At 38.2% G+C, this 21815-nt stretch overlaps 1 long non-coding RNA gene across 1 annotated transcript; it reads right to left on the bottom strand.

The window, feature by feature from the left end:
* Positions 1 to 3960: 3960 nt before the first annotated feature.
* On the bottom strand, positions 3961 to 5900 carry LOC104116168 (uncharacterized). Its single transcript, XR_011411932.1, has 2 exons — positions 5363 to 5900; positions 3961 to 4168 (listed from the first exon to the last, which is right to left on the bottom strand). It is a non-coding gene; the product is annotated as an uncharacterized lncRNA (long non-coding RNA).
* Positions 5901 to 21815: the final 15915 nt, after the last annotated feature.

Here is a 21815-nt window from a genome sequence, read left to right as displayed (position 1 = left end):
TGCTTCCGATAGCCGATACAATGGCGGATGCATCGACATTGAAGTTATATTCTGACAATCGTAGCGCTTCTTTAGGTCCGGTATGTCTGTCAAAACCGTTCTTGCTTATGAACACTCGATATCTTTGGCCTCGATCATTTCTCCTTTAATTTCGCATAGGGTTGCGCCCAAGTCTGTTGCCTCTACGCTCTCCATTATACGCCTGATATCGATCCCTGTTCGATCTTGGTTCTCGATTGATATCCCTCTTAATTCTATCGACGGATCTGATAGGATAAACTGACCCGGGCAGAGCCCCGAGTTGGTCATTTTCGACCCTGATCTTCGATTGATATCGATTATGGACATCGGCCCAAGTGACAGCCGGGTATTCTATCAAATTTTGCTTCAACTGCTGCGAAGCCACCGAACTTCGAATATTGAGTCCTTGGGTGAAATCTTGAACCGCCCAATCGTCGGCGACCGGTGGTAGGTCCATTCGTTCCATTTGGAATCGGGATACGAATTCTCTGAGTATTTCGTTCTCCTTTTGTTTTACCGATTTTCTAGTTTCGACCTTGATGGCTCTGGCGTGTGCCTTTACGAAAGAGTCTGCAAGCATAGCAAAAGAATCAATAGAGTTAGGTGGTAAATTATGGTACCATATTATTGCTCCCCTTGACAGGGTTTTCCCAAATTTCTTTAGTAATACGGATTCGATCTCGTCATCCTCTATATCATTCCCTTTAATGGCACATGTGTAAGAGGCGACACGCTTGTTGGGGTCGGTCGTTCCATTATACTTAGAAATCTTGGGCATGCGGAACTTCTTGGGGATCAGTTTGGGAGCCACGCTCGGGGGGAAGAGCTTTTGTACGAATTTTTTGGAATCCAAACCCTTCAATATTGGTGGTGCCCTCGGGATCTGATCAACCCTGGAGTTATAAGTTTCCACTTTTTTGTCGTTTGCTTCGACCTTCTTTTCCCCTGACTTTTTTGTCGGTGCCTGGGTTTGGCTCTGCAACTGAGCTATCGCCACCTGTTGAGCTTGCAACATTTCGAAGATCATACACAGGGTGATCCCATCTTCTCCAATATTTTGGGTATTTCGAACTACAGATCGGGTTCCACCATGGATGCTGTTTTCAGGACCGGAATGTTGGTTTGCTTCGATGGCCATATGCGAATTAACGTCAACTGGATCCACGGCCCAAGTCCCAACGGGGTCAGCGGGTGGTCTTTCATCCCCGGGCGTCACGTTGTTATTTTCGCCTTGATGGCCAGATTCGTTGTCGATATGTAGGGGCATTAATTGATAGTTCGTCATTTTTAGCCTGAAATCAAATATACTTCCAAGAGAAAGTATAAAATAGTGTGTTTACAGAGATTTGTATCAAATGACCACTATTATCCTTAGCCCCACGGTGAGCGCCAAACTGTTTACCCGAAAAACGGATAACAATTAAATTTATATGCGGTTCTAAGGATACGTGGTATAATTTGATACAAGTTGAGAAAATATATAAATGAATATCGAAATTAACTGTAAAAGAAATGAATGCAATTTGAATGAATTAATTAGCCTAGGTCCCCAAGTTTGATCACCCTCAAACTGAATGGAGAGTAAACTGATACAAGAACAAAATGACTGAATATTAAAAACCAGAAGAAAGGTTGTATATTGCTTTGTATTCTATGAAAAATGAATGTATGAATGTATCCCGCCCCTCTACAAATGATTAGACCTCCTTTATATAGCAGGGAAGTCCTATTCTTAATACAATTTTTCAATACATCAAAGAATCCTATGATAGATTAATTAATTGGCCTCTCCTTGATATGCGTCGTGATTTCCGCCGATATTCTCGCCCAATTGCGGATATTTCGGCTTTCTGTTTTTTGGCTTGATAAGTTTTCCTCGATTTTTGCCGATCTCGACCTCGATCGGTCTCTATTTTTCTCGATCTGGATCTTGGCCGATCTCGATCTTGATCGGTCTCTGGGTATCGAGGTCGGTAACTTACATTCGCATCATGGCTCGATATTACACAAAGTCGAACTTTGATCTATTATGTTTCAATCTCGGTTAGTCATACGAAGGGCAAGCTCGATTTTGATCGTATACAATAGTAGAGTTTATAAATATGCAATATAATAGCTAGTTTTAAGACAACATGAAATCCTACTAATTTGTCATTACTTGTGCATGACACATTTCACCGATTTTGGCTGCTCTTGCCGCCATCTTTGTCGCCCAACCTTATTTTAGTCCGAATTTGTTTCATTAATTTTCGCAATATTATTAATTTCGCGAATAAAATTTTAAGACCAGCTCGATAACAAGCACGTGGATGGACACTTGTACCTTCATATGGACCTATAGAAAATGATAAATAAACATTGCTATCACAGGTGTGTTAATCAACATCGAATGATTAAAGTGTAGTACTAATTTAGGTGCTAAACATGATTATTTGGTAGGTCCTAGCAAAACAAACACAATCCTTTAAGATTTCCTTTGATGACAGGCAACCAAATCTACTTATAATTAAATCAGTGTGTACTTATCCGAATCGCTTTAATAAATAATCAGAAAAGGGTATAAACTACCCTTATCGTTTGTTAAATGATTTATAAATAGCATCCGTCCATCTATTAGTCCAAAATACACACAACATTAATTTTATTAATAAAATTACTCTCGCATTTAACGACAGAATGAATGGGCCTTTCATTTAATGATGTAGCATTTTTTTATTGGGACACGTGACATTTTCGACATAAAATAAAATATGAATCTTATTTCAACCCGTTAACGGATCCGACTCTTGGGTTTGTTATCCGGGTCAAAATATTTACATTAACTTATAAGAATAGCACGCTATTCTTGTTTTTTCCTGTTTAAAAAAAGATTATCTAACTTATACCTAACTATATTCGCCGAAAAGAAATTATAAATTGCATATTATTATTACCTAACCTTCTTATTAATTTAAGCTAGTAGTGTTTTATAGTATTTCTTTAATTTCTTCCCATGGCAACGGACGATGCTTCTGTGTTATTCACTAAACGTCCACTTCAGTTAAATTAACATGATAACATTAGTAATCTACTAATCTTCACATAAAATAACCACTTGAAATATGAAAAGATAGTGTTCTTTCATCTAAAAAAGGGCACCGATCTGCAAATGTCAGGGGGCTTCTATTCTGGGTGTATTGTTGCAAATGATAGGTGAGTTGGCTTTACTAGTTTATAGCAATCATTGTTTTGACGATCTTTATGTCATCACCCGAAATTCTCAACCTCGAGACCATTATAGCGCCTAATATTTACTTGCTAGGCAAACCGACATTAATAAATAAATAAACTAATTTTTAACAATTAATACGAAGTAATGACATTTAACGAGAAATAAACTCAGTATTTAACACAATGTGAATAAAAGTAACACGATGCCAACTACTCTTAGAAATTCGGAGTCACAAGTATATGAATAACTAGAATACTACATATATGATCTGGAACAAGGTACAACTGTTTGAAACTAGATAAACAGTAGGATAGATAAAGAAGGAGACTTCAGGGCTGCGGACGCCGTGCAGGTATACCTCAAGTCTCCAACTGTGGCTGAATCCGAGCAGAAAACTACTAGACGCCATTGCGATCAGCACCAGTATGTGCACAAGAAGTGTAGCATGAGAACAACCGACCCAATTATCACGACCCAATTTAGGATTATGACCGACGCTTAGGAGCAAATGCTCCTAAGTAAGCCTCATCAGTATTTTACAGAAAATCGGACAGAGTCTCCCCTGTTTTAGGACTATCCAAAGTTTTTCCGTCTCATAAATAATGTATAATCAACCAATATTCACCTAAACCAACCACAATCTTCATGAACTAAGCAAAACGAGTTTTCACCAACATTACCAACCTTACTAACATAATAATACTTAAACCATCTCAAAAATACGAAAGAAAGTGCAATACTGGTAACTAGTCCTATATAATGAATGAATACTCACGACACTAATAAAAATGACTATGGAGCGACTCTAAGAGTTCAAAAGAAAAGACGATAATAATAAATAAACTCTTCGCCCACACGAACAAGTGCGGGGCTCACCGAAAACTATCAACTCGTGTACTCTAATTAACAAAACCCTTGTTGCGCTAACTGATATCTCTGAAAAAAATAACGGGAAGTGAGTCTCTAGCTCATTGAATAATAACACTTAACCACAACTTTTTTAATTGGGGATAAGTCAGAAAGCATGCTTGTATATTAAATAGAAAATATCATAAGAATGCCCTTTCAGAAACAATAATCAGTCTCATCATGTTTTTCATGTAATAGAAATCAATTTAACAATTCGGTAATGAACTCGGTAAACACTGTTCCATATCAATCTTTATGTTTGAGAGGTTTCCAAGAAAGGATCATGTAATCTGTATTACTGTGTGGACACCTTCGTAAAAGGGAGTCAAATATAACTGTAGGTCCCTACTCGAGGGAAACTATAACTGTATGCTAGTTCTACCTTCCCACTAGCGAGGGTTATAATTTTACTTAGTAATCGGTGAATACAAGGTGCATCAGGTCTAACGAACCTGTCGTTAGCTACGAGATCCTTCAAAGTCTCCTCCTATTTATACTTTTCTTTGTAAGCAGTAAATATTCATAGGAAAGCATTTTCAAAATAGTACATGACATTTCAATTCTTATCAGATCATGTAATCCCATTTCGGTAATAGTAATCATATCTCAAATAACAGTAAAACATGTCTAGTAACAGTGAGAACATTTTAAATAAATGTAAATATCTCAAGTAAACTATTCAGTACCATATCAAGTAAAGGACTTGTCCCACATGCAATTTCAAACATTCGGTAACAAATATTATTTTTAAAATCATGTATAAACCATGAAGGTTATGAAAATACAAGTTGTGGTAAGATTACTACTCACAGTACTCGTGTCGAAATACCAAACTCGTCACCTCAAGCGATCTGTACAACTTTTTTTAATCAATCTATAATTACATCAACATCGATCTCGTATTAATTTTCTTGTTTAGGCTAATTCATAGCTAATATAAAATACCTAACCCTTGAGGTTTCATATTTGACTCTTAATTCGTCAATTTATACTTACTCGTGCTACTTGTTGTTTAAACCAAATCCAGAAAATCCACCAAATATAACTTATTCATATAATATACTCAGTTAATTCTTGAAAAGGTCTCATGGATTTCTCCCAGTTTCTTTAACTTTATCTTTTAAACTCTTAATCCAATCCCAACATCATCTCTACTTAGTCCCATAAAGAATCATAATATAAATTAATAGTCTTAAAAGAAGAAGAATTACATGAAATTACCTGGATTATATTGTTGAAGTTCAAGAATCTATGTCGATGATAAGGTGAAACACAGTATTCGGTACTAAGAACCCCTGAAACATTTTTTTCTTTCTTTCTTTCTTTCTCTGCTTTTGTTTTTGTTTTCTTTTCCCCTGAAGCCTTTCTTCGTTCCCTTCCCCTAAACCCTTTTCAATCTTTTGGGCAGATTGTTTTCTAACGGGCTTCGGCCCTTTTGTTTACATTCTTTTTTTTTTTTGTTTTATTAGTTTGTTCTTTTCTATGTTTTTTTTTGGACTTAAATTATTTGCTAAATGTCCAATAAGTCCTCATTTAAAATATTGGGGTATTACATCATTTTCGCCTTATGAAATTCGGTCCTCGAATTTAACTCAAGTGGTGTGCCTGTAGAGTGAGGTAGGTGAAAATACTCGACTCGCATGTCATCATATGACTCCCAAAGAACTTATTAAACAATGTTATTTTCTCACTAGACTTTTTGACGTACACAATATCTTTTTGTTGTAACTTCTTTAATTTTCTGTCAACAATAGCTATCTACTCCTCCTCAGAAGATGAGTTTTTATTTGGTTGTATAGTTAGTGTTTCAAGAACATGAAATGACCCTGGCATGTATTTTCGTAATACAAATACATGAAACATCAAATCTGGAGGGAGTGTTATACGATACGTTCGGTCAAGTATCCCATAAGGTCATATAAACCTCGAGCTCAACTTACCTCTTTTTTCAAATCTTATCACGCCCTCCATAAGAGAGACTCGTAGAAATACTTTGTCCCCAATTGTGAACACTAAATCTCTTCTTCTCTTATATGCATAAGATTTTTGTCTTCTTTGATCCGTGAGCAATTTCTGGCGGATCAACTGAACTTTGTCAATAGCTTATTGTATTAAGTTTGGACCCAATAAGTTAGTCTCGCCAGCTTCAAACCATCTGATAGAGGAATGACATCTTTTTACCCAACAAGACTTTGTATAGAGCCATCTGAAATGCTTGACTGAAAGCTGCTGTTATAGGCAAATTCAGCTAAGACTAGGCAAGCATCCCAACTACCTTTAAAATCGAGAATGCAAGCCCTCAACATATCCCCAAAGATTCGTATATTACATTTAGACTGCTCGTTTGTCTACGGATAAAATGCAGTACCAAGATCTATTGGTGTATCTATTGCTTCTTGAAAAGATTTGCAAAGGTAATGGACAATAGAACCTCTTAAAATCAAACGAATTTCATTCACATACTTTTGTGAATACCTTTTCCATTGTACATGGTATAACCAACAGAAGGGTGCAAAAGTTGTAAGTCAGTCTATGTATCTAACGGCTTGAGGTAGACCAATCACAAAGTCTTTAGTAACTCTTTACAATTTCTACATCTGGATCTCAAGCTATTCTGGTAGGCTAGCGGATCTATATTCAACCTTAACAAGCTAAATAACTAGAAACAAAATGCAACATTTTTTTCCTTTTTTTTTTTTTCAATAATACAATTGGTTTAGGTTAAGATACATCTTCAGGGGTCCAGGATATATATATATATATATACACACACACACATATTCACACAAAGCGGCCCCGCCGCCTCACCCAATGTATGCAGGTAGAGGTGTAAGCACAATACCAAAACTCTACTCAAGCGGCCATGTCGTCTCACCCCAATGTATGCAGGTGAAGGTATAATCACAGTACAAAAAACCTACACAAAGCGGCCATACCACCTCACCCCAATATATGCGGGTGAAAATGCATCAACGATACCAATACCTACACAAAGCGACCATGTCACCTCACCCTAATATATATATGTGGGTGGTGGTGAAACAACAATACCAAAATCATACACAAAGCGGCATTGCCGCCTCACCCCAATATATGCGGGTGGAGGTGTAATCCCAATCACAATCTTTACATAATTTGGCATAATAATTTCCACATAAATCACGACTTGGAATCATAATATGTAGATACACAATCCATAGTTTGGAACACATCCTCAATTGATAATACAATATGATAATAGCATTTGAAATACGAATTGAACATATATCTTTGTCACAAAACTTATTCGGAATACTCGATTTGTAATGAATATCTTGGAACTTACAAGGGTATTGGGGTTCCAATTCTTAAAGAAGAGTTTAGCCAACATACCTCAATTGAGCTTCCTTAAACTCTAAAATATTTCGGAATTCTTGGCAACTTCAATCTATTTTAGAAATATAACAAGTTGAACCAAATTTAGGGAGATGATCATGGTTCTAGCTCATTTGAGCATTTTATCAAACACTAGGTTTGAATTAACGTTTCAAGGTCCTTTTATAGAGGATTCCATCATCCCACAACCCTTTCTTTACCATTTTTAGCTCACAATCTTCCTACACCATTTGATAACACATGCATGCAAAATAAACAACTCCCATCTCCAAGAATTGTCTTTCTATTTACCCATTCTTAGATAAATTTTGAAATTAAGGGCTAGGGTGTAGAATCTTACCTCTAGGATGAAGACCTAGTGAGTTTTTCTTGTTAATCCTCAAAGATTCGAAAAAGAATTGAAGAACAAATTGCTGAAGAACTCTCTCCCACTCTAGAGCACTCTCTAACCCTCAAAATATCAGATTTTAGCTCAAAAATGGTACAAATCGTCTATTTAATGAAGTAGGATCGGGTTATAAAAACTCAAAAATGAAGCTCCGAAACAGGGTATGCGGTCACATATGCGACCGCATAATGCTTATACGATCCGCAGAATAGACCGCATAATTTTCCTCCGGAACTGGGCAAATCTGACTCGGTCCGCGGTCATTATGCGACCCGCAGACCTATTTTGCGGTAGCATAATGCACCGCAGACCTGTTCTGCGGTAGCATAATGCACCGCAGACCTGTTCTGCGGTAGCATAATGCACCACAGAACTGGTCTGCGGTCTCATAATGTGCCGCAGAACCTCCATCCGAAAAATCTTAAAGCTGGATATGCGATCAGAGTGCGGCCTGTGAAATGGTTTTGCGGTCGTATAATGGGCCGCGAAAATGACATCAAAAATGGCCCAAAAGACTGTCTCACTCTACTGCCTACAGAGTGAATATGCGGCCGCATAATGGGCCGCAGAAATGCCCAATTCTGCCAAAAATTTTCCTTTACTCCCTATTGTGTTGTTCAACCTAATTTCTTGAATTTTCCTTTGCATCTCTACTATCATTAACACCTACGCCTATCCCGGCACCACGAAACCTTAAATTCCTTGTGAAATTTCATGGGGCCTTACATTCTCCCCTACTTAAGATCATTCGTCCTCGAATGAGGGTCAAAGTTTACTATTAGCATCTGATGCGACTCAATTTCCTTACCACACACCAGCAGCCCCAAATTTGACTAACTCCCTAAATTTCCAAACTATTTGCTAGAGTTTCCCTTGTAATTGAGCCTATCCACCTGCCAGAGAACCCCAGAAACACATCCTGACAACATATACATAATCCAACGATGTAACATAACACAAAACAACGCCAATTGTGGCCTCCCAAGTAATATATTACCAAAAAAGGAACATCCTTAACATCAATTGTACAAATGATACATAATTTATAGAAGGTAACCCTTAGAATTTTCATAGAACATAACTTTAAAAATACATGGCTATTCAAATAAATGAGGATACTTTTTCTTCATTTCTTCCTCGGCTTCCCAAGTAGCCTCTTCAACCTGTTGGTTTCACCATAGCACTTTCACTGAGGCAATTTCTTTATTTCTCAGCTTTTGGACTTGCCGATCAATAATAGAAACTGGAATCTCTTCATATGTCAATTCCTCATTAACCTCAATACTCTCAACCGGAACAATGAGTGTCGGATCTCCAACTACTTTTTTCAACATAGACACATGAAACATCGGGTGTATTAATGACCTCTCAGGTGGTAGCTCAAGCTAGTACGCCACCTCACCGATCCTTTGAATGATTTTGTACGGTCCGACATACCTCGGAATCAATTTCCCTTTCTTACCAAATCGCATTACACCCTTCATGGGGGAAACCTTAAAGAATACCCAATCATCTTCTTTGAACTCAAAATCCCTACGACGAACATCCGAATAGGACTTCTGACAGCTCTGAGCAGTCTTCAACTGCTCCTTAATGATCTTAACTTTTTCCATAGCCTAATGCACGAGGTATGGACCTATCAACTCTACTTTCCCAATTTCAAACCACCCAGTGGGAGATCTACATCTCCTACCATATAAATCCTCGAACGGTGCCATCTGAATGCTAGCATGATAACTATTATTGTAGGCAAATTCTATGAGTGGCAAATGATCATCCCAGCTACCTTTGAAGTCTAGAACATAAGTGCGCAACATATTCTCAAGCGTATGAATAGTTCGCCCTGCCTCGTCAGTCTGCGGGTGAAAGGTTGTACTAAGATTCACCTGAGTACCCAAACCTTGATGAAATTTCTTCCAAACATTAGCAGTAAATTGTGCTCCCCGATTAGAAATAATGGAAACTGGAGTGTCATGCAACCTGACTATTTTTCTAATATACAACTGAGCATATTGTTCCGCTATGTCGGTAGCCTTAACCGGAAAAAAGTGTGTCGTACCATTATCCAAGCCGAGAGAGAAAGCTATAGTCTTATGTTTATGAATCCCCTCCTTCAATTTCACCAACAATGGATCGTTGTATTGCCTCTCTTTGACTTCCACAACAAGCGATGATTCAGTCCTATTTTGCACAATTACCCCTCCTTCACTAGAGTCTGCAATACAAATTCCCAAACTAGCCAATCGGTGAACTTCCTTGTCCAATGGCCTTTGATATGCCTCCAAGTGAGCCAAACTACCCATAGATTTTCGGCTAAGAGCATCCGCCACAACATTGGCCTTTCCCGAGTGATACAAGATATCGATGTCGTAATCTTTGAGTAACTCAAGCCATCTTCTCTGCCTCAGATTCAGCTCCTTCTGTTTGAAAATATATTGAAGGCTCTTATGGTCCGTGAATATATCCACATGGACCCCATAAAGGTAATGACACCAAATCTTCAATGCAAATACCACCGCTGCAAGTTCTAAGTCATGTGTTGGATAATATTTTTCGTGATTCTTGAGTTGCCTAGAAGCATAAGCTATAACCTTGCCATGTTGCATTAATACACACCTAAGCCTAATTCTTGAAGCATCACAATATACCACAAATCTGTATGCACCCTATGGTAAGGTCAACACCGGTGCCATAGTCAATCTTGCTTTCAATTCCTGAAAACTCCTTTCACAAGCATCTGACCATTGGAACTTACTCGCCTTCTGCGTCAATTTAGTCAACGGAGAGGCAAGGGTAGAAAACCCCTCCACAAATTTTCTATAATACCCAGCTAAGCCTAAGAAGCTGCGAATCTCTGTTAGAGTTGTAGGCCTCGGCCAATTCCTCACAGCTGCAATATTCTGAGGATCAACCATAATCCCTTCACTAGAGACTACATGACCCAAAAATGTGACAGATTTCAACCAAAATTCACACTTCAAAAACTTTGCATATAACTTGTGCTGATATAGGGTTTGCAGAACTACCTTGAGATGATCAACATGGTCCTCTTGACTTCGTGAATATACAAGAATATCGTCAATGAACACTATCACAAAGGAGTCAAGAAAAGGCTTGAAGACTCGATTCATAAGATCCATGAAAGCTGCTGGGGCATTTGTTAGCCCAAAAGACATTACCAAAAATTCAAAGTGCCCATACCGGGTCCTAAAAGTTATTTTCGGAATATCTTGCTCCCTGATCTTCAATTGGTGATATTCGGATCTTAAATCGATCTTGGAGAAGTACCTAGCACCCTGCAATTGGTCAAACAAGTCATCTATCCTTGGCAGTGGGTACTTATTCTTGATTGTGACCTTGTTAAGTTGCCGATAGTCAATACACATTCTCAGTGACCTATCTTTATTCCTTACAAAAAGGACCGGTGCACCCCAAGGCGACACACTCGGCCGGATGAAACCCTTTTCTAACAAATCTCTCAATTGTTCCTTTAGCTCATTTAATTCTATCGGTGTCATTCTGTAGGGTGGAATAGATATAGGATGCGTGTCTTGCATCACATCAATCCCAAAATCAATCTCCCTATCTGGTGGGATCCTAGGGAATTCATCTGAAAAGACTCCCGGAAATTCATTCACAACAGGCACAGACTCAAGTATAGGTGCCTGAGCATCGGTGTCCGTAACCCGGACCAAATGGTAAATACACCCCTTGTTGATCATTTTCATGGCCTTAAGGTAAGAAATAAACCTACCCTTCGGCACTACATCATCACCCTTTCCACTCAATAACTAGCGCATTTTGAAATTCGAACCTAACGGTCTTGGTTCGGCAATCAAGCTTGGAAAAACAAGAATAAAGCCAATCCATCCCCATTATCACATCAAAATTGACTATTCTCAATTCAATAAGATCCTCCACGGTGTCCCGATCACACAACGTGACAACACAATCCCTATAAACCCACGCGGTCAAAATAGACTCACCAACCGGAGTAGATACAGATGACAGCTCATGAAGTTGTTCTGGTTCTATCCCAAATTCCATAGCAACATAAGGAGTGACATATGGCAAAGTGGAACCGGGATCAATAAGAGCATATACATCATGGGATTGGACAGACAATATACCTGTGATAACATCTGCAGAAGCCTTTGAATCCCGACGCCTCCGTATAGCATAAAATCTGTTGGGTCCTCCCGAATTATGTGCACGACCCCTAGCTGCACCACACCTTGCGGGTGCTGGAGTGCCTAGAGCTGGAGGTGTTGTGGATGTAGTAGCTGCAGAATTAGCTGGCTAAGCCGCACCCCTGCCCATGTTTTGGCGGGACGAGCGGCAATCCCTCTTAATGTGACCCCTCACACCGTACCCATAGAATATAGGTAGGTCCATGAAGCAGGCCCCAAAGTGCATCCTCCCACACATAGGGCATGGGAGCCTCCGCTGCTGAAACCTTCCGTCGGGACGACCCTGCTCGTGGGGTCCCCTGTTGCCCCGACTAGGTCCAGACGACTGTGCACTCATCGAAGACTGAGCGAATGATTGAGATGGTCCTAATGAACATCCACTGAACGCTGACCTACCACCACCACCATCGGAAGAACCACCAAAGTTGCCCCCGGACCGGGCCTTGCTGCTACTTTGACGCTCCATTCTATTCTTCAATTTGCGGGTCTCTGTGGCTTGAGAAAATGCCACCATCTTACCATAGTTTATATCGGAATTCAAGGCAGCTGTAGCGCCCTCATTAATAACCAAGGGGCTAAGGCCCTGTACAAACTAGCGCACTCTAGCCTCCATAGTGGGCAACATGTGAATAACATACTTGGACAGGCGCGCAAACTCCATATGATACTCCCACACATTCATACTACCCTGCTTCAAGCTTTCAAACTGAGCGGCACGGGCTGTCTTAGTTTTGGCAGGCAAGAAATAATCCATAAAGACATCTGTGAACTCACCCCACCTTGCCGGAGGACTTCCCACCTCACGGGATTCCTCCCATAACTCAAACTATGAATAGGCCACCCCTTTCAGGCGGTAGGAGGCCAACTCCACTCCCTCCGTCTTTGTATCATGCATAACCCGAAGATTTTTGTGCATCTCATCAATAAAGTCCTGGGGGTACTCCTCGGGATCAGTACCCGTAAACACTGGAGGATCTAATTGAAGAAACTTGTTCACCCTGGAACTAGAAGATTCCCCTAGCTGACTGGAAGAAGTAGGCCCAACACTCGATCTCTGGGCCTGAGAAGCCACTATATGTGCCAACATCTGTATGGCTCCCCTAAGATCAACATCAGAAACACCAGAATCGGAAGCTGGAGCTGGAGGTGGAACTAGAATATCAGTTGGAGGAACCGTTGTACCTCCAGTAGGTGTAGGGACAAGTGCGGTCTGATCAGTTGTGGTAGAATCAGGCAGTGTAGTAACTGGGGGAATATCCTCACCCCTCGGGTGCTCACCTGCATCATCAAATATAGGATCAACTGCCACTCCCGAGGTGACATTGGCTCTTTGGCCAGTTCTTGCCTTCTTCTTAGGTATCATGTACTGAAAATTAGAGCAACGCACGAGTTAAAGGAGGAATAATCTTACAATCATCTTTATCGCACGATCGAGAACATGAAAGAAGGGTATTATTCCTAAATGCCCAAGTAGCATCCTAATTATAGATGTGGTCGACAACACACCGATAAGAAGAACTCTACTAGACACGGCTCTCAGACATCCTAGGACACTTTAAAACCTTAGAACTCTACTAGACACGGCTCTGAGACATCCTAGGACACTTTAAACCCTTAGGCTCTGATACCAAGTTTGTCACGTCCCAAAATCGGGGAGCGCGACCGGCACTCAACCGAGTGAACCCGACCGAGCAAGCCGTTATACTTCCTTCTAACCAAACTCATCCATGAATAAGGATAATGCATATTTTAGTTAATTAGACAATAAGGTGATCATGTCTACCATACAAATTCATTACCGTTAGTTACTTCATTTAATATGTCTCAAAACACACACACACCTTCATGGTTCAAAATGGAACAAGTGATTTAATCACAACATAACTTGTTTATCATTCCAACACCCATATACAACCCACACTAAATCTACAGAGCCTCTAAAAATACTAAAGAGTACAATGATAGTGCCGGCAACAAGGCTCTGGCTATACCTCAAAACACGATAACACATACGAAATAAAAGATGCACAACCCTGGAATGAGATGGGGCTCAGCAAGTCAGCCGGGAAGAATGAGCACCGCTATCACTGGTCAATATCCTCCGCTGTGGAACCACTTGCATCCATTAAAGATGCAGCGCCCCCAGCAAAAGGGACGTTAGTACATGTCGAATAGTACTAGTATGAAAACTAAACAACAATTTAAGAATTCGAAAATATAATATGAATATGATGAACCAGGACGACAATAGAATAGCACAGATAGCCGTTTAAACCAAAGCAAGCTTATCAAGAGCTGCCATTAACATTTATAGAATTTAAAATGAGATCCCCTATAACTATTTTCACACAAAGCGGCCCCGCCGCCTCACCCCAATGTATGCAGGTGGAGGTGTAAGCACAATACCAAAACTCTACTCAAGCGGCCCTGCCGCCTTACCCCAATGTATAAGGGTGGAGGTATAATCACAGTACCAAAAACCTATACAAAGTGACCATGCCGCCTCACCCCAATATATGCGGGTAGAAATGCATCAACGATGCCAATACCTACACAGAGTGGCCATGCTGCCTCACCTCAATATATATATGTGGGTGGTGGTAGAACAACAATACCAAAATCATACACAAAGCAGCACTGCCACCTCACCCCAATGTATGCGTGTGGAGGTGTAATCTCAATCACAATTTCTTTATAATTTGGCATAATAATTTCTACATAAATCACGACTTGGAATCATAATATGTAAATACACAATCCATAGTTTGGAACACATCCTTAATTGATAATACAATATGATAAGAGCATTTGAAACAAGAATTGAATATATATCTTTGTCACAAAACCTATTCGGAATACTCGATTTGTAATGAATATCTTGGAACTTACAAGGGTGTTGGGGTTCCAATTCTTAAAAAAGAGTTTAGCCAACATACCTCAATTGAGCTTCCTTAAACTCTAAAATGTTCCGAAATTCTTAGCAACTTCAATCTATTTTAGAAATATAACAAGTTGAACCAAAATTAGGGAGATGATCATGGTTCTAGCTCACTTGAGCATTTTATCAAACACTATGTGTGTATTAAGGTTTCAAGGTCCTTTTATGGAGGATTCCATCATCCCACAACCCATTCTTTACCATTTTTAGCTCACAATCTTCCTACACCCTTTGATAACACATGCATGCAAAATAAACAACTCCCATACCTAAGAATTGTCTTTCTATTTACCCATTCTTAGATAAATTTCGAAATTAAGAGCTAGGGTGTAGAATCTTACCTCTAGGATGAAGACTTAGTGAGTTTTCCTTGTTAATCCTCAAAGATTCGAGCAAGAATTGAAGAACAAATTGTTGAAGAACTCTCTCCCACTCTAGGGCACTCTCTAATCCTCAAAATAACAGATTTTAGCTCAAAAATGGTACAAATCGTCTATTTAACGAAGTAGGTCTGGTTATAAAAATCCAAAAATGAAGCTCCGGAACAGGGTATGCGGTCGCATATGCGACCGCGTAATGCTTATGCGGTCCGCAGAATAGGCCGCATAATTGTCCTCCAGAACTGGGCAAATCTGATTCGGGATGCGGTCATTATGCGGCCAGTAGAACTGGTCTGCGGTCACATAATGCGCCGCAGAACCTCACTCCGGAAAATCTCAAAGCTGGATATGCGATCAGAGTGCGGCCCGCGAAATGGTTTTGCGGTCGCATACTGGGCCGCGAAAATGACATAAAAAATGGCCCAAAATACTGTCTCACTCTGCGGCCATTCTGCGGCCCGCAGAGTGATTATGCGGCCGCATAATGGGCCGCAGAGAATGCTCAATTCTGCCAAAAGTTTTTCTTTACTCCCCAGTGCATTATTCAACCCCATTTCTTGAATTTTCCTTTGCATCTCTACTATCATTAACACCTACGCCTACCCCGGCACCACGAAACTTTAAATTCCTTGCGAAATTTTACGGGGCCTTACATATACCAACTCCCGGAATCGAAATCCAAACCCGATATTAACAAAGTCAACTCTCGGTCAAACTTCTCAACCTTCTAAACTATCCAACTTTCCAATTTTCTCCGAAATGCATCAAATCAACCTACGGACCTCCTAATCCAAATCTGGACACACGCCTAAGTCCAAAATCACTATACGAAGCTATTAGAATCATCAAAACACCGTTCTGGAGTCATCTTTACAAAAGTCAAACTCCAGACAACTCTTTTTACTTAAGCTTCTAAAATAAGAATTATTCTTCCAAATCAATCCCGAATCATCCGAAAACCGAACTCGACCACACATGCAAGTCATAATATATAATACGAAGGTATTCGAGATCTTAAGCTACCGAACGGGATGCTAATTCTTAAAACGACGAGTCGGGTCATTACATATTTCCCCTGCCTTCGCATTCGCGAGCCAAGGAACGCGTTCGTGAAGAGTAGCAGACATACTTCTACCCACAACCCCATAACTATACGCATTCGCGAGAGGACGGTCGCGTTCGCGAAGGGTAAGCCCCCCACTACTTCGCGTTCACCTTCACCGCCATGTCCCCGCATTCACGAAGAACAATTCTGCCCCAGTCACATTTTTCCCTTCGCGATTGCGAAGCACAAGGCACCAGCTCTCAGAAACAACTACACCAGCAAATCCTTTAAGTCCAAAAATGGTCCGTAGCCAATCTGAAACTCACCTGAGCCCCTCGGGCTCCAAATCACACATGCACACAATTGTAATAACATCATACGAACTCGCTCGCATGATCAAAATACCAAAATAATATCTAAAACTATGAATCAGACATCAAAATGCGTGAAAAGTTTAAAGAAATTCAAGAACTTCAAAATCACAACCGAGCGTCTGAATCCTATCAAACCAATTCTGATTTGCACCAAATTTTGCAAATAAGTTTCAAATAGCAAAATGAACCTATACCAAGTTCGGAACCAAAATTCGAACCCGGTAGCCATAAAGTCAACCTAGGGTCAAATCTAGGAAATTTTTAAACCTTCATGTTACTAGCTTTCGACAAAACAAGTCAAATCAAGTTAGTGACATCCGAATTCAATTCTGGGCATACGCCCAAGTCTAAAATCACGATACGCACCCATCGGGATCGTCAAAATACCGATCCAGGGCCGTTTACATAAAATATTGACCGTAGTCAACTCAAGTTATTTTTAAAGCCAAAATTCATAATTTCTTCAAAATTTTCACATAAAACCTTTCCGAAAAAAGACACGGATTGCGTACACAAATTGAAAAATATTAAATGGAGCTAATAGAGATCTCGGAACATGAAAATAAGGGCTAGTACTCAAAACAACCTATCAGGTCGTTACACTTTATTTGCTTCTCTAGTAAAAATGATTTACCAATTGCATGCTTTGGTATTTTTGTATGTTTTAAGATTTGAGAAAATAGTTTGAAAATTATATGAAAATTAAGGTTGCTGACATGTATTTAGTCTTTTGTGTATGTTTTGGAGTCACAGTGAGCAAGTCTAGCCTCTGGCATCTCATGGTAAGATCCTTGTAGATTTGACATCATTCTCTTTTAAAGTTTTATATTTTCTACTAATTATTGTTCATGTTTATTGAGTTGGAAGGTAGGTTGTGGAGTACGTCAATTGGTTGCCTCTACTGCATAACTAAGAAGATGCTTCCAAAGAAGCTGTACTGTTAGTAATATTTACTACTATATGAAAATGTGTATGTTGGTAAACTAGGAGGTTTTACTACTAATTTCAACATACTTTCTGATTAATTTGTTGTGCATTTCATAAAAATACAGGTTGCTACATCAATCATTTCTAATCTCATTCAGGAGGTTGTCAGATAGACAGATACATAATTGAATTAGAGAGGTCTACAGAAGGAAGTGCAGAAAGAGTGGCAGATTAATTGAAGAAGTGAAGAAATCCTTTGTTGTTTCAAAATTAGTTAGATTTTTCTTGAATATTGAAAATAATTTTATCATATTATTGTTTTATTGTAAAGACTACAGTTTTTTATACTTGAAATTAGTATATAGAGAGCTTCTGTTTGTTAGTCCCGCCAATATTGCTGTATTTGTAAATAATAATATAAGTTATCGTAATGAAATAGTAATTAATTCGAGCCCACTGAATTTACAGTGTTTCCTTAAGGAATTTAATCCCCTCCTAGTACCCAAGATTATGGATTATTTCCTCCCAAGATAGAACGAATCACACACTGGTGTAGCGGTACCTCAAACCCCAGTGTTTCAGCGAACACAAAGTTCGGTAGCAAATCACACTTACAGTTGCTTTGTTTGAAGTTAAAACAATGCAGAATAAAGGAGTAGAAACTCAGAAAATCGTATGGAAATGCTGAGAGGAAGGAGTGCAATGTATAGCCAAATCCGAATCCGAATCCGAGCAGAGCGAGCGACGACGACGTGAGGCTTGCTTTCTTCTTAACTCTTTAAGAGCTACAAGAAGAGCAATTCTATATATACCCACCAAAAATCTTTTCTTCTTCCAATATGGGACAATGTCTCATTGTCAAGAGGGGGAAAAATAAAATTTTCTCTATTTTCCATTCACCCTCATTTTAAGACTATTTCATCTTAAATAACAAAAACCTCAACACTGTTTTCATTATATATGATTCCAGTTTATGTTTTTTATAGGATGCGTTAAAAATAGTCTCGACAATTTAACAGTATTTGCGTAAATGGCGATAATAATTCAAAAATTTCCGACACTTTCAAATATGTCGCAAACAATAAGCTAAAAACTACAATGCTGACATTTGATTAAAGTCTCAAACAAATGTCACTATTCGTTTGCCGACATTACTCTCTGTGTTGGAAATTTCAAAGTGACAATAAATGCCGTAAATCTTTTACCAACATTTACTTAAATGTAGGAAAATTATTAACATTGAAATTTCCGAAATTTACTTTAAATGTAAAATAAATGTCGGGTAATAATTTTGTGACATTTATCTAACTTAATGTTATATTTATAAAATATCTCGTGTGCCTACTTTCTTGTAGTGATAGGATTAACATTTTCTAATTCAAGTAGTTGGAAAATTCTTCTTTCTAGTTTAGAAAATATGTAAACTACTTTTGAGGAATCAAATAAAATGAAATACGACTCAATTTCAATATGTTAAATGGATCATTTTTTTCTCCTCTGTTCATTTCACTCCAACGTTCTAAGGGGATAATTAAACTTTTCTCATTTCCATATTAACTAGTAAGTATTTGCTAAGGAAAAGGGGGGCAAGTGCACAAATAGTCGTGTGTAGGACCCTTATTTAAAGAAATAGCTAAAGTTTATAAAGTTTTTATCACCTTCAAACTCGTAAGGCTGAAGCTGACAATTGCTCGTCTGAAATTTAAAACTTCAGACAAACGGATCAGAAGTTAGGAACTGTCAAAAATTAATATATTATTTGTGCAGTTTAAACTTTAGACATTTTGGACATGAAGTTAGACTTGACGGTCCCAAACTTCAGGTTCTAATCCAAAATTACTGAGTTGAGGACTGCAAAGCCTAATTTCAGACAACAAGAATGAGGAGCAAGACAAAAGCAGAACTAAGCGGAGTAGGAGTGGCAAATGTCATGTCTGAAATTTGCCACACTGACTAAATTTTAAATAGTCAATATATTTTAAATAGAAGTGCTCAAAGCTACATGGTACAAATCCTACGGGAAAAAAGAAATTTTTATACAAATAGCCAACCAAATTTATTATTTATTTTTCTTAATCAATAGACATAGATTATATATAACTATATGTATATTATAGTATGAATTATGCAAGAGAAAAGACAGTAAAACATAACTCCATTGTTGAAATTTGAAGGTTGAGGCTTTAAATTTTGAAATCCGGAAAGTGGTGTTAAATTGGATGGGTATCCTTGCAATAGCTTGGATATATATTTTGGGGAGTTAAATCTGAAATTTGAGCTCTTTTAAAGAAGATTTGATGTGGATTGGGTAGGATTTTGGTGGTTACGGTGGATTTATATCTGTATACATTGCATATATATTATTTTATATCTGTTTCGTTTATTCATATATATATATATATATATATATATATATATGTTTATTTTGTGTATATCAAGACATGTATAGTAATGAAAATCTTGTGTAATATATCCTAAGTAGGCGTTTGGATATAAAAATTGTAATTTTTGAAAAAAAATAATAATATTTGGAGTTAACTTGAAAATGATATTTGGAATTTGAAATTATGTTTGAACATGTATTTCACTCGAAAAAATATTGCAGTTTTGTAAGTGAGGAAAAAAGCTTTTCTGGAAAATATTGAAAGCCTCATTTTCGAAAACTTTCCAAGAACTTGCACAATTTTACGGACAAACGGGGATATATATATATCTTGTGTTATACAAACTGAAATATAACTACCGAAACTCTGTATTGGTGATTATTTGATTTTCTTGGACGAAATTGATTTTTGAAAGAAAACAAGCGAGAAATTAGAAGTCGAATAATTAGATTCTCCTATTTTTTTAAGTTGGCTTGGCAATTTTTTTTTGTTTGACTTGGCAATAGAATGCCAAAATTTTGGGCCTTTTTTTTTTGTTGGTAATCTAAGGCAAAAAATTTATCACTTTCTATTATGTGTTGTCACCCAATATTAATTAGTACAATGAACGAGCAATGATAGAAAAATAAGTGGTAGCCCAATAGCTTGAACCATAGACCTATTTCAAGGAAAAAGAACAAGGATGTAATTTCTAAGAAATTATACTATTCCAATTTAATATTATTTCAATCATGTTCTTTTTCTCTCAGGTTACAAAAAGCCTCAATTTCTCATTCAAAAGCTAATTTTTCTCTATCAGCTCTAGATTTTGATTATCGAGACAAATCATAAAAGACAAGATCTCTTCGTCTTTGTAAACATCAAACGAAAAGTTAAAATAAACACATGCAGTAGGTCCCATTATTAATATTTCTCTATTCTGATTGGAAATTCAAGGTGATGAAATTTTAGTGGCAAATCAAAAATAGTGTGGATGTGCTACATATGGCCTTCAGGTTCTAATGTGATTATGTGGCTGTAATTAATTTGCTTGCAATTGGGAATTGAAGTACGCCTTGAGGCTCATATTTGACATGCCCTCCACAAAATAATTTAATCGCAGCTCACTGCCCAAAATATCTCAGTAAACCAAATATCTCATATTCATATTGGGTTCTATGGCGAACCTAAGTGGTGGCCAGCGGATTTAATTGAATCCGTTTCACAAAAAATAATATTGTATATATGTATAAATTAAGATTAAAGATGTATAAATTTTGTATAAATATTTTATTTGAGCCCACTTAACAACTACTATTTTACGACTAAATTTATATACTTTTAAGATTGAACCCGCTTGTACAAAATTCTTGGTCCGTCACTGACAGAGTTCGTGGAAGGGTCACATTTCAATAGATGTGATGTAGACAACCTACCATAATGCAAACATTGGTTGCCGATTCCACAACTCGAACTCTCGTAACGTATATGTCATACAAAATAATTTGTTCACACAAATTTATTATCACAAACTTGGAAAGAAGATTTATTCTCTTAAAAGTGGTCCGTGAAAAATCAATACCAAAGATACTGCTTTCTCATGGTTCTATGAACTGTTTTCTTTTGTTTTTTGTGTGGATACACTGCTCTTGGATGTTGAAGACATTTGTGCAATTGAAATGGCAACTATGGCA

The sequence above is a fragment of the Nicotiana tomentosiformis genome, chromosome 11 (genome assembly GCF_000390325.3).
Source record: "Nicotiana tomentosiformis chromosome 11, ASM39032v3, whole genome shotgun sequence".
Taxonomy (NCBI): Eukaryota; Viridiplantae; Streptophyta; class Magnoliopsida; order Solanales; family Solanaceae; genus Nicotiana; species Nicotiana tomentosiformis.
The sequence above is the reverse complement of the archived record's forward strand: the minus strand, read 5'-3'. Positions and strand labels throughout refer to the sequence as shown.